Here is a 15,839-nt window from a genome sequence, read left to right as displayed (position 1 = left end):
TAGTCGTTTATATGCAAATTTTAGTTGTTTTTTTAGTAACTAATTAGCTATTTTGTACTAGTAATCACATAGGTCCCAAGTGATGAATATAAAACATGTAGGGCGAAATTGAGCTTGGGGCTAGGATCAAGGGTGAAAAAATTGGACCAAATCAATCCACTAAGACCACTATTTGTGCACTAAATGAGTTCACATCAATGGAGGACCTTTTCAACTAATTCTAGAATCCTATGGGAATTTCTATGCTAATTTCCTTCTGATTTGCACGAGGAATGTAGAGAAAATCTCGAGAAAATCCTCAGTCACACGCGTAACACTAGTTGAACGCAACTAGAACTTTTAGTCACTCCCATAAGCTTGTCTACCAATGACTGGAGTCTTTCAGTCGCTCCCACAAGCTTGGCTCCATGCGACTGGGGCAAAGAATGAAGAAAAACATCAAGCCTTCAACTCAGAACCTCTGCCACTTGTTGGATCACCTTCTATAGAATTTGCACAAGCCTCCAAACCTCTGACATAGCCTCTGAAACATATGCAAGTGGATCAAACATGTATCCCAAGTGTCATTGACAATTTGACCTAAAAAGCCAACAAACAAGGTTGGCAAGAGTGCTAACAAGTCTTACACTCTTCAACAATCATCTCCATAAGTTGCAACACTTTTGAGAAAGCTCCAATGCTCTATAGTACATATCCATCATCATCATAAAAGGCCAACACATTACATAAGTCATATCCATGAGTATAAGCATGAAGGCCTAGTTCCCAACTCAACTAGTGTGCCAACAAACCATAAACTATACCAATGCAAACATCTCACCATCATGACTGCGACATCATACAGTTGACATCAATGCTAACACAACCATCTTAATGTCAACACAATGAGCTACAACCATGCTACAATGAACGACATCCATACAACATCTATGCTACAAGGGTTGATATCAATGCCAACATGAGTTAGATGTCATCGTGAACCAATGCCAACATCAGCTAGTTGGATCCATGCACACCATAATGCCAATAATTTCCCCCTTTGGCATTGATGGCAACCATACACAAAATCTAGACCAGTCTCCTCTATCACTCCCCCTTTGACATCAATGGAAAAGGGTCAACACCATCTCATAAGGCAGCAAGAACTGAAGCAGAAATACTGGAGAAACTAACATGATTGAAAATTAATGCATATCAACCAATAACCATGCTCTCTACATTAGTAGCAGCAAGCAGAAAATATACCAATCATCATCCAGAGTACCATACTAGCCAACAACCTCTAGCAGCAAACAACAATATGCCAACATGAGGCAACCATACAAGCATCAATGAGCATCATTATATAATATGCAACAACACACAAATATCCTCCATAACTACATAGCAACAACTACCAAATATCTCTGAACATAACATGAGGCCAAGAACCCCAACTATCATAGCATAGCATGAGGCACATCATGACACCTCCAAGTGAATCATAATGCCAACGATGTATGGCTAAAGTGAATAGGAACAAATAATGCTCCCCCTGAACATATGTCATCTCCAAGGTCAACTCTAACCTACAATGAAACGTTTTTGCTGCAAACAATGTTTCATTCCCACAAGTAGAAGCCCCATATGGACATAGACTCCACACAACCATAACTCAAATGACATATACATTGATACATCCATGGTTGTAGAAATCACATAAGAACCTCATACATGACCCCATGACTCATGACTAGATGACACAAACATAACACAATACAAGTACATAGTGTTATGAGCATTTTACAATGAAATACATAACTGTTATGATCATCTCATATGGACCAATGACTCAAAAACATAACATATCATGACTATTACATCATCATTATCCCATATATATGGCTGCAAAATAGACTCATGATACTCCTGCATAACAAGCCTATCGCCATGATGACTCATCATACTAAAGACTTGACTCTCAAACAATACATAATGGTGATACAATAACAAATACATGGTTGTAGTAATCATCATACAAAAACTAAACTGTTGGATGAGGGGCGGGAGCGCTTAGGGTTTGACACTGCTCTGCAACTGGCAAACCTTTACAAACTACGTCATTTTGCCACTATCCTCCAGCCATAAGACATCTACAGCACAATAAGGCACAGCTACCACGCGATGGAACCCCCCCAGGGGGAGGACATAGTGCCTCCCCCCGCTGATACGGAAAACGCCCTGCGACAAACTGAAAATGTCAGGAAGGACCATCAAGAAGATATAGCAACAGAGAATGAAAATGCGACAAGGAATAACAACAAAAATGAAGAACCAAGAGTGAAGTCAACCACCTGCAAGCCTGTAGCAGTTGACAGACCCAAAATCGAGCTCCCAAGTCAGTGGATCAACACTCAGATCCAGTTTATGAAGGATCATGCTTTGATAGGAAAGTTCATAGGCCTTTGGCCAACGGAGAAAGCACTGCATGGCTGGATCGTAGCCAAATGGAAGCCAAAAGGGCACATAACACTGCAGTTAGGGCCTAAGGGCTTCTTTACTGCCATTTTCAATTGTCTGAAGGATCAAAATAGGATACTGGATGGCGGACCTTATTTCTTCAATGCAATAGGACTATACCTAAGAGGATGGATCGAGCACTTTAACCCGGACAAAGAAGATCTGAGCTGGGCCCCGGTGTGGTTGTGCCTTTATTCTCTCCCTCTGGAGTATTGGGATGAAGACTCTTTGCAAGACATTGGGAATGGCTTAGGCGAATTCATCAAAGTGGCAGAGGAGACAAAACTGAAGCGGTACACCTCCTATGCATGGATCTGTGTATACATGCACCTCAGCAAAGCTCTCCCAGATGCGGTAAGCCTTTACCATGATGATTACGAATGGTTACAAACAATAGATTACGAGCATGTACCATTCCACTGTCGAAAATGCCATGCCCTGGGCCATTTATTCCGAGACTGTCCCTCCAATAAGAAATCCACGACCACCCCCTCAATGGACAAACCAGACTCGGATGGGTTCATAAAAGTTCCCAATCGCAAAAAGACCCATAAAAAGCCCTCTTCCTCAGTCAAAAAACCTGTCACCAACACCTCCTTGCCATCAACAAGCAACAACTTTGAAACCCTGCTCCAGCCGGAGGTTCAAATAGTAGATAACCAGGAACAACCTGAAGCCATTCCTAAGACTACCGCCCATTTTGTTCCCTCAAGCTCAAAGAAAGCCCTCATTTCTCAGCAACCTGCAAATACCAAATCACCCTCTCCCAGTAACCCGCAAAAAAGGACTGCTCAAGGAATGGAGATAGATGGCACTCAGATGCAGCTCACACTTGTAGATGATACAGAGGCAGAGCAGGAAGCAGTTCAGCACATGGAAGAGGAACCGAAGAGCTTTGACATCGGAGACCTAGATATACTGGGACTTGAACAGGCATGTAAGAAAAAGGAATATGACAAAATTCCTGAGTGACAGCTAGAGAACTTAGAAGTAATCCTCTCAAGGGCATAGAAGCAAAGATCATTAGGTGTCCAAACTGGCAGTCAGTGGGATGGAAGAAATCTCTTCAAAGACAATAAGAAACGAGGAAGGAAAACAGATCTTCAGAGAACCATCCACATAGGGGAGATGCTGGTGGAATCTGGAAGATACTCCAAGATTACCAAATATTATAATCCCCTTCCCAATCATGAATCATGAAGCTCATCTCATGGAACATTAGAGGGCTCAACAGCCCTGGAAAGGGTCGACTAATAAGAAACATGCTACAACAGGAAAAGCCTCAAATTCTCTTCTTGCAGGAGACCAAGTGTAATTCTACAACGCTGGATCAGATCCTCGCCAAAGCATGGATAGGAAGCAAAGAAGTGGTTGTGGAAGCCACATGAGCCTCAGGAGGGCTAGCCATAGTTTGGGATGATAGAGCTATAACACTCACTAACATACATGCTAGTAAGCACTTCATTCAAGCCATGTTTCATTTAACAGGGACAAACATTCATGGACACTTAACCAATGTCTACTTTCCCCAGGAGGCAACAAACAAGGTAGACACACTGAATACTTTAACTCAGATCAACTCAGAAAGATCTCACCCACTTTGGATCACAGGAGGAGACTTCAACATGATTACAAGATTGGAGGAAAAAAGAGGAGGACAGGTCAAGCTGGACTATGAAAGCACTCACTTCAAAAACTACATTCATAACAACAGGCTCATAGATATGGAATTCAACAATGGTGTATATACATGGAACAAAAAATGTGCAGATGCACACCAAATATCATCTTGGTTAGACAGATTCCTGCTCTCTGACAACGCAATACATCTTGGCGGGGATCTTTTGGCCTCTATATTGCCACTCTCTGGCTCAGACCACTGGCCTATTAAGCTTCACTGGCAAAGACCGGGAGACAATGTTCGCAAGCCCTTTCGCATTGAAGCTTTCTAGCTGAATAACCCAGACTTTCACAACCTGATAATAGAGACATGGAAAAATTTCAATCCACTCGAAGACACAAAAATGTACAAGTTCCAACAAAAGCTAAAAAATCTCAAGGAAAAAATAAAACAGTGGAATCGCTTTACCTTCGGCAATATCTTTCAGGCGCAAGACGCTCTAGAACAAGAAATGCAAAAATTACAGCAGAGAATCATAGCTGAAGGCAGATCCGAAACCATAGAAGAACAGGAATGTCAACTACAAACGCAAATCTCAGAAAGAGAAAAACAGGCCGAGATTCTTTGGAGACAAAAGTTGAGGATTAGATGGCTTAAAGAGGGCGAACGCAACACAAAGTTCTTCCACCATACCACTATCCAAAGGAGAATGCACAACAACATTACTCTCCTCCAAAATCGACAAGGGGAATATCTAGAAAAGCATGAAGATATAGAACAGGAACTCCTCACCCACTTTCGGAGGGTGCATCAGGAAACAGAGATTGATCAGCTTCTGGCTATAGAGAAAATCACTAAGAATATTCCTAAGATTGTAACTGAGGAACACAATCAAATCCTCCTCAGGCCCATATCTTTACAGGAAGTGGAGACAGTTATGCGACTGCGCAAAGTTGGGAAAGCACTTGGACCAGACGGCTTCACTTCTAACTTCTTTCACAACTTCTGGGATCTAATCAAGGAGGAAGTCTGGCAAGTAGTTGAGGAGTCCAGAGTTAGCAGATGGATGCTTCCGTCCTTGAACGCCACCTTCATCGCCCTCATCCCTAAGGAGAAGCACAGCCAAACTCCGAACAAATTCCGACCTATTGCACTATGCAATGTCATTTATAAAATTGTCTCCAAAGTGATCGCCATACGCCTCAAGCCCTTGCTTCCCTTACTTATATCACCGGAGCAATCAGGATATGTGGAAGGAAGGCAGATCACCGATGGCATTATTCTCACTCATGAAATCATTCACTCCCTAAAGCAGTCCAAAAAGGCAGGTATGCTCCTAAAAATCGACCTCTCAAAAGCTTTCGATACTTTAAGCTGGAAATATATTCAAAAAATGTTGCTAGCCTTTGGCTTTACCCCCCCTTGGGTTAGATGGATTATGAGTCTCATCACCTCTACCTTCTTTTCAATTCTTGTCAATGGGATCCCTTCCACCCCCTTCCACCGTCCAGAGGCATCCGACAAGGGGACCCTCTCCCACCCTTTCTATTTGTTATTATGGCGGAAGGTCTTGGGCGTTACATCAAAGATCCCCTACATCACCAACAACTTCGTGGCCTTTCTTTCCAGAATACCCCTGCTTTCACCCACCAGCAATTTGTGGATTATAATATGTTATTTGGTCATCCTTCGGTCCAGGAAGCTCGTAAACTGAAGTCCATTCTATCTGACTTTTTGGATGCCTTTGGCACATGCATTAACAAAGCAAAATCCCAAGTCTTTTTCTTTCATACACCCCCCATCACTCAATCCTCCATAGCCAGAATTTTGGGCTTCTCGATTGCAACTCTGCCCTCCAAATACCTGGGAGCTCCAATGACAGCCTCTGCCTTAAAACACTCATCCTGGAAAATACTCTTAGAAAAATTGGAAGCCCGTATCTCTTCATGGACCTTCAGAGCTCTAAATATGGCGAGCCGCCTAGTTTTGATCAAAGCAGTGCTACAATCTATGCCACTCTACCTTTTCTCAGTCCTGGCAACACCCAAATGGGTTCTTAAAGCAATCAAAAATCTTCAATGGGATTTTTTATGTGGGAATACGAAACAAAAAAGAAAATGGGCTTTGGTAAAGTGGGAAACAGTTTGCCACCCAAAATCTTCTAGAGGCACTGGCTTACGGGATCCTCAGCATAGAGTGCGCATCTAGTGGAAATGGATCTCGAACCCTCATACTCCTTGGGCAATCCTATGGATAGCTAAGTATGCTAATAACAGACTAGTGGATGATTTAATTCAGCTCAAAGAAGTTGGAACAGGCTCTCTAATTTGGAATGTTGCCAAACAACATAAAGATCTAATCCAACAACACAGCTTTTGGGAAATCAGAAATGGAGACAATGCAAGGTTTTGGGAGGACTCCTGGCAGCAACGACCCAAATTGAAGGATCTACTCACACCCCACCAGCTTCAGGATTGGGTAGAGCAACCGATGATTAAAGTAAATCAACTTTGGAAGGAAGTTCACAACCACGGTTACAGACAATGGTTAAGCTCGAACCTCATTCTTGGGCAAGCCACGCAGTCCATCAAAGATAGCCTGGATATAAAACTCTCAAACAGGAAAATATGCCAATCAGATAAGAAAGACATCATTAGATGGGGTTATGAAACGAAAGGTACCTTCACATCCCAAGAAGCATATCATATAATACTAAGGGGCCATACCGTCAAGGATAGCCTCTGGCACAAAGTTTGGGATCCACCAATTTGGCCAAAAATCTCCACCTTCCTCTGGTTGCTGTGCCAAAATAGAATCCTTACTTGGGATAATCTAAGGAAATGGAGTTTTCACGGACCTTCCATCTGCCCAAATTGTAAACAGGCAGAAGAAACTAAGGAACATCTCCTAAACTCATGTCTGTTAGCAACCCAACTTTGGGAGAAAGTTAGCTTCAGATGTCAAAGAGATGGATGAAATAAGGAGAATTCAACCAGCACTATTCGCTCTTGGGCACCTCACCCTTATAAAAGCAAAATTTTAAACACCTTATGGAAGCTAATACCAGGTTTCCTCATGTGGACAATCTAGAAAGAGAGAAATAGCTGCATCTTCAATGACCATTCCTCTCCCATAGAAGTTCTATGGAACAACATATGTCAAAACATACAAGAAACCTTGATGCTCCAAACTTGGCTTGATGATGATTTCCCCTCCATTCCATAGGAACAAATTATATGGGTGAACTCGGACCTTCAGTGGAACCATGAGCAGGTACACCAAAGGAAAATCCCTTCATCTGGAGCTACACCTGACAAATGGACTCCACCCCCACCACCCATGGTACAGCTCAACTTTGATGGAGCGTCAAAAGGAAATCCAGGTCAAGCAGGATTTGGAGGAATATTCAGAAATCACAAAGGCAATGTTCTCCAAACATTTATGGGGTCTACCAGTTGGATACTAACAACTCCGCTAAATTAGAAGGAGTATGGCAAGGACTTCTCCTTGCTAAGAGCAATAGATTCTTCCCACTCAGAATAGAAGGGGACTCTCAGATTTTAATTAACATGATCAATCAGATCTTACAGGGAACTCCAGCACAAAAAGTGGGTAGCACTTGGCGATTGGTGGAGAGGATGGAACAGATTGAACAGTGGCTACTCATTCATCGAGCAGTTACCATCAGGCACACTCGTCGGAATGGTAACAAAGTTGCAGACTACTTAGCCAACATTGGCGTTGATAGTGGTAAGACTCTTCATGTGGGAGCTCTTAGCACTATAGCCAACACACATCAATTGCAGGATTTCAATGATCTAGTGCAAAAGGAAAGTGTAAATGCAGAGGAAACGCACCCGAATGCGGGTGTCAACAATAGCATTTAAATGATAAGACGAATCGCCAACGGGTTGGGAAGCCATCTGTCTACTTGCTTCATCCTGAGAGCCCACCGTAGAGGAATTAACAACACCTTGCAGGCAACATTTATTGACTCCGAAAGCTGTGACGAGCTCACCTCCTTCAATATCATGGCCCCTGCAAATCATTCTGTCAATCCTCCTCTTCTCCATGGCATTTGTTCTCCGCAAGCGGCTAAACTGTGTATCAGAACTACAACAGGCAGTCGCTACCTGATTCTCCCTTGTTAGGATTTTGGTAATGGTTTCCATTACTTACATCCCGTCATTGCCTCCTAGATGGTGGCTCGCCCACCCCTGCTCACGCTTAACGTCGCCTTTCTTCTAATTCCTCCGTTGCCAATTTAGCTTACATCTATGCCATGGCTCGCCTCAGGCACCGCATGCGCAGTAGACGTGGAGGAACGCGTGGAGGTTTTATCCGCTCGCAAGCTTCAACCAGCTCCGCCTCTGATTCCCCGGACTCAACTACTGAAATGCCCAGCCCGCTCATTTACCCCACTCATCGCTACCCGAATACTAGAAGTGGTAGAGGTAGGAGGGACAATGTTGTCCACACTGTGGATCTCCCACTTCCTCCGTTTTCTGCCCCTTACAGCACCCAATTTCGATTCTGCAGTGCCTTAAATAGGCCTACAATCATTGCAACCATCACAATTTCCTTCGAGGAAAAGTCTGCGACATAAGCTCCTCTGTCAAGTCGCGGGAACAAGCAGAGCAAGGAAATGCCTGGTAGTTATGGGCTCAGCAACAAGCAGCAAGGTGAAAGCAGCACGGTTCTACATGGAAAAGCCAATGCTGGTGACACTTCTGGTGAGGAGGACAAGCACAACGGAACGAAAATTTCAGGGAGTAGGCAGAACGACTTTGGTAGGCGATAGATGGATGCAGAAGGCATTGTGGAAGCTCCACCTGCTCAGGGTCGAGGCGCATCTGAAGCGGATTACGATTGGTATTAGTTTACCTGCCCAATTGAGGAGGAGCCAGCTCCAGAGGAACCACCGGCCTAACACGTGGCCTCATGCAAAGGTCTCTGGCTCCCAGGTGGATACGTCTCACTGTTTTGTGGTTTCTTGTCTTATGCAAAGGTGTCCGGCCTCCAGGTGGATATGTTTCACTGTTTCGTGGTTTGTGGTCTGGGTGTGTTCTGTTTCTACGCCATGTGTCTTGGATCCTCTGGTTGAATCTCCACCAGGTGGACATGTCTCACTGTTTCTTGGTTAGGTCCCTGTTTTTTGGTTCTAGAATTGCACTCCTTTTTGTTCATTTTGGAAAACCAAGGTCTACTTTGAAATAGTTTTTCTAGTGCATTGGCTGGTTTCCCCCATAATAGGGGCAGTCTTTAAAACTTCTTGGACTGGTTTCCCCTCTGTTGGGGCAGTCCATTTCAAGCAGTTTCATTTTGTGATGATGACTGATGTTTAACATCTCTGACTTCAGGTCTCTTTGTATTTTTTTTTGTATCATATTAATAGATCAATACTACTTAGAAAAAAAAATAAAAAATCATCATACAACAACTCATACATGTTTGTTCCATGTCTCAAGTCATATATATACATGGTTGAAGCAATGATGACATTCTATGCATGGATGCACATCTTTTCAACCAACTATTAGTGGAAACCAAAAAACATATATGTGGCTGGAAAATGTGTTACTTTCACTCATAAAACATACATATAGCAGCTACAAAAATATGAGTGAAAATGATGAAGAAAATGCTAAATAATCTAGGCAAATATCATACCATGTATAGCTCCCCCTAAGGTCAATATACCTCTAATAGACAGGTTGATCCTGTGAACCTGAATGTGCATGAGATTGAAAAGAACTCATCATATGATGTTGCAATATTCTATCATATGCTCCCCCTAAGGTTATGCATCTTTCATGAACTCTGCAATCCTTTATAAATATGTAGAAAATAATCATGAAATGTGGGAGGGGATGCTCTTCATTGCTTGAAGAGTTGTTGCTCCTTCCTTCTCCACACCGTCTTTGGCTACTTCTTTTCTTCCTTCACTTGCTTCTTTTCTTCCTTCACTAGTTTTGTGCTACGTCCTCTTTGTTTTTGCTGCTTCTGTTGATTTTGACTTGAGTAACGAGGAAACAAACGATCTCTTGCCATATGGCCAAATTTATGACATGTGTAGCACTCCACATAGCCAAGATACATAGAAAGAGGATTAGATCTCATGTTGCTCATGCTAAATCTAAGCCTTGCATGAAATATGTTTCTCCTCCATTAGTTAGATCTGCAATCAGATGCCTTATGGTCAAACAGGTGCCACGAGTAACAATAACCATAAAACCATGATTATACATGTTGAACAATCTCCTTGCGTGTTAAAGTTGCTACAATCTCCACTAATTTGATCTATACATTCTTCTCCACCACTTTGTTGCAACATGTCCATACTTGTGACAGCTATAGCATTGTATCTCATGCATCAAAGGAATAAAAGGACTTTGATTCCTTTGAAATCTAATGGAACTGCCACTATCATCTTTAGGAGAAAAAGATCTTCTGAATGTAGGTGTTCCTGGAGATTTTCTTCTCTTCTGTTGGTTATACTTGTTTTTCTATTGCTGGTTCTTTTGTTTGCTACTCAACTTAGATCTGCTTCTTGTTTCCTTGGTTCTCACTTTTGTTGCTGGTATTGTTTGCTACAAGTTCTTTTGGTTCAACTTTAATGTTCTTTCCTACATGCAAACTAGATTCACCATTTTGAAATCCAAGACTAGATTTATCCAACAGTGATCTTTGGATCTCAAGAAAATTATCCAAGGTCACAGTGCTCTTCTCCATATTTCATTACTTTCTCAAGGAAGTCACTTTAGCATCTAATATCTCAACCTATTCTTCCTTCTCTTGGTACTGCTTCCTCATACCTTCCTCAACTCTTTTTTATTCATCAAACTTAATCTTTAACCTGACAATATCTTCCTTGAGCTTGGCCTCCTTATCATCATGAATCTGCAATAATTTATCTTGTTCCTTGCATGTAGTTGTTAGTCTAGAAATATTAGCTCTAAGACTCTTAAAATTATTCTCATCTTCACTATCAGCTTCAGCATGATCTAAATTTGAATAATCAAATTTATAACTCAAAAGAAAATCATTAATGTTTATACCTTTGGGTTCATGATTTTATTATCTCTTCTCATCATCTGTTGAATCATGTGCACTAGATGAACAAGACTTTTGTGGTGGAGCTTCTTGTTTTTGAAGGCCCTTATTTTTATTCTTCTTCTTTTTTTCTCTTCTTCTCATTTTCTTTACTATTGTTAGTGCCATCACCAAATATAGACTCTAGCTTGTCCCACATTTCTTTGGCACGTTTTAAACAAACTAGTCTCTTCATATCATCATCACGAAGATTCTTGTAGATTATGCATCCTGCTTGCGCATACTATTGCAAAAACTTATCTGCAATTGGATCTTTGCCACAACCTTCACATAATACTCTCCAAATGTTAGATCCACAAAACAAAAATTGAGATTTAACATTTTTGTGTCATACTTAGTAATTTTTAATTTGCAGTAGTGAGGACAGTCATTCTAAATTTCCACCAATAGACCCCATATCTACTTTCTAGTGATCAAATTGCAACCAAGAGCCCCGCTCTGATACCAATTGTTCAAAACCTTTGAGCACTACTTGGGGGGGTGAATCAATAGTGTGACTTATTTATTGATTTTACCAATTATTACTTCACTTATTGAATCATGCAAATAGCCAATCACATGAATATAATAATGTAAGCAGCTAAATCAAATAACCATGAGAACAACAAAACCATGAAACATAACCATAAAAATCATCACACAAGATACATAAGCTATCTGGTGGAAAAACCTTCACTCAGAAAAAAACCACCCTTGTTGTTGTTGAGCTGCTCTGTATCTTCTATTAAGAAAAATGTGTCTTTTACATAGATGACTAACTCCCATTAGTGAGAAGACTTGACCTCATATACAATCAGCTGACTTAAATCAGCTAAGATACTTGATTCTACCGATCAACTTGGAAGGCTATGTTCTCCACGGATCCACGAACTACCATATGTTGAAATCCACCATGATCAATCGATCCTCACCCAACTTTGATTGGACTATCCAACTACCATTGGATTGAGAAATTATTCCTTTGGCTAAAAATTCATAATCATTGCTCCACATCCATGAAGTCATTGCTCCTCTACTATATGTGGAACTCTTTGCATCTATTTTCAAACTAGATCCCAAGATTGTGTTCAAACTGATTCAGCTCTACAAGACGAATGAACTCTAGCAACAAGACAATCTCATCAAAACAAAATAACACCACAAATATGCCCTTCACTCCACCAAAGTAGTGGCCACAATCTATCCAATAAAAACTGAATACTACATCAACCATCAAGCCCTCGCTGCAAAATAATTACTACATAATACAATCAACAACATAAGACACTATGGCTATGTGTCAAATGCATTAGCATTTCCTACAAAAACAAATGTGAGAGTCACCAACAAAATATACTCCAGTAACATGCAAAAACTCTCCAAACAATCTTTGCTACAACATCCTCAAATCTGATCTGAATACTAATGCATTGCTTCAAAAATCTTCTCCATTAACTGCCATTACACTCACTCACTGAAGCATCTATGCTCTCCAATAATTATGAAGCATACTCTCACAATGCAACATTCTCTTACACATTATCACTCGCCATCAACCATCAGACAGCTCCCAAGTGATGAAAATAAAACATGTAGGGCGAAATTGAGCTTGGGGCTAGGATCAAGGGTGCACAAATTGGACCAAATCAATCCACTAAGACCACTTCTTGTGCACTAAATGAGCTCACATGATTAAATGACATTTTCAAACAATTCCAGACCTTTTCAACTAATTCTAGATGCCTCTTGGAATTTCTATGCTAATTTCCTTCCAATTTGCGTGAGGAATGCGGAAAAAATCTCATGAAAATCCTCAGTGGCACACATAATACTCGTTAAACTCAACTGAAACTTTCAATCGCTCCCATAGGCCTGTATGCCAGCAACTGGAGCCTTTTAGTGGTTCCCACAGGGTTGGCTCCATGCGACTGGGGAAAGGATGAAGAAAAACATCAAGCCTTCAATGCAGAACCTCTGCTACCTGTTGGATCACCTTCTCCAACATTTGTACAAGCCTCCAAACCTTTGACATAGCCTCTAAGACATTTTCAAGTGGATCAAACATGTCTCTCAAGTTTCATTTCCAAGTTGACCTAAAAGGCCAACAAACAAGGTTGGCAAGAGTGCCAACAAGTCCTCCACTCTCCAACAATCATCTCCAAAAGCTGCAACACCTTTGACAGACATGCAATGCTCTGTAGAACATTTCCATCATCATCATAAAGCCAACACACTACACAAGTCATCTCCATTAGTATAAGCATGAAGACCTAGTTTCCAACTCAACTAGTGTGCCAACAAACCATCAACTCTACCAATACCAACATCTGACCATCATGAGTGTGACATCATACAATTGATATCAATGCCAACCCAACTATAAAATCTAGTTCCATACTGTATCTATATATATATATATATATATATCATAGCAAAATACAACCAGAAGAGAAACACATTGGAATTTCAAATTTATTCAACACTATCTAACACATTCCTGAAACTCATTTCAGGAAACATATCATAACATTTACATCCTCCTAACTAAGATCAAATAGTATTGAAACACATGTGTACCATTCACCAGAAGGCGAGACTCCGCTTGCTCTACTGTTACTGGTATTCCCTTGTTGTCAGTCACCTCCGCGAGTGAATGACAACGTACTTGATCCGAATGCGAAGACCCACCAATTAATCTCCCAGCCTACTCCTTGGGTACTCTTCTTCCCCGCGGACCCCCGAGCTGCAATGGGGCTGTACAATGGAGGAATGCACTAGCCGGTAGAGGAGAGCACTCCTTGGCTCAAGAGTCCCCTCTCTAAAATCCTCTACCTCACCAAACTCACTATAGTTTCGTAATCACTGCTCTGACATCATCTCCTCCATCCAACAATAGGGTTACCAAAAGTGCCTTCTCCCATCACTTGCCCCTTCTTTTATAGGAGTCCTCATAGGTGACACTTGGCATGTCATGCATAATTAATTATTTTTTATAACTCAATACCTTAATTATTCACCCACCCATGTGTCACTCTCTTATCAATGGTCTCCCAAAATTATTTACTTAATTTTTTAAAACTAGTATTTTCCTCACCTCAACAAGATTCCTATTTCTTCTCCTAGTTGTCTCTTTATCCCCCCTTTTTATTCCTTAATTTGTGTTCATTACTTAAAGTCAATTAATGATTCAATATTTGATCCCCTATCTACTCCCTAATTTAACTCAGGTTATCTCTTAGATGGATATTCTTATGTTGGTTGTTGCCACATGGAGGTTCTCTACATTTCTCTAAATTTAACTTATTATTCTTATTTTAATTCACCTTCTTCTTTTATTAATTAGGTTTAATTAGTTTAGGATTAATCTTTATCCTTACAATTATGTCCCTCTTTCCCCTTTTACCTAATTAAACCACATAATCTACCTAGTATTTTCCAACATGGGACGGGTAGAGTTTTTAAGGTAATCTATTTTATTTCTTCCTATGATCCTCTTAACCCAAGTTTTATTTTCGATTTAATTTCCTCGGTTTCTAACATCATTTACCCCTGATGTAAATTTATCTAGTTTTCATTCCTTGATTATATCTATTATTTAATTTATTTTTAATGATTCCAAGGGTGCCAAGTTTGGTCGTGCCCTTCAAGAACTTCCCTTGAAGTTCCAAGGGTGCCATGCCTAATAGTTTATTTGTGATGCCAAGGGTGCCAAGTTGGTCATGCCCTTCAAGAAATTCCCTTGAAGTTCCAAGGGTGCCACACCACTTTCCCTTTAAGCATTCAGTGACTACGAGGGGAAAATATAGGTGCAACGTCATAGACCACTATCATCTCTTATGTTGCCTGCTATAGTGAGACTAATGGTGTCAGGGATCAAGGAATCCGCCTTGATGCGCGCCCCCCAGTAAAATCCTCATGAGCGACCCAAATTTGGGACCTGCCCTCATGGCATCGTGATCTTCAAGGCGAAGGTGTTTCAACCCTTCCATCCCAAGTCACGGCGGGAGTGCTAGTGGGTGAGATCAGGGACACTGTCCCACCCCTCCCATGTAGTTCCATCCACCTGTACAACCCCATCACCCATATGTGAGTCATTCTTACCAGTGCCAACCACACTGATACACAGGATTCTCAGATCTCTAAGACTCTAACACTCTTCGAATGTGAATGCCTCAAGAATGAGCCTTACCCTCAATTTATAACAAATGAGAGGGGACAAACATTCCTGTAGAGTATCAAACAACTGGATGGAATCATTGCTTTCGGGTAACACTGAGGTGACATCCGCACAAAGATTCCAGTCTGGAAAAGTAAATCCTACGAGAAAATATGATGTCTGTATTGTTTACATAGTGGATGCTTTTGTACAGCAAAGCCCACGAGAAAAGTTGGCCACAATTAATTCCTTGTGACTGGACAACATTATTACAATAATGGATGCTTTTGTCGATCAATCCTGTGAGAACTGTCATAATACAGTGATTTCAGGGAATCTACGCTTTTTGTACAATAATTCATCCTAAGCTTTGGTAAAAATTCTCCGAACAATCATGGGTTTCCCCAAAATGATTTGATTCTTAACCTTGGCTAAAACTAACCATTCATAATGAAGGGTCATATATTCTCT

Source organism: Pinus tabuliformis, chromosome 1_2, assembly GCF_031772625.1.
Source record: "Pinus tabuliformis cultivar Carrire ecotype Pingquan chromosome 1_2, CPIR1, whole genome shotgun sequence".
NCBI classification, from domain to species: domain Eukaryota; kingdom Viridiplantae; phylum Streptophyta; class Pinopsida; order Pinales; family Pinaceae; genus Pinus; species Pinus tabuliformis.
This window is presented reverse-complemented; position numbering follows the sequence as displayed.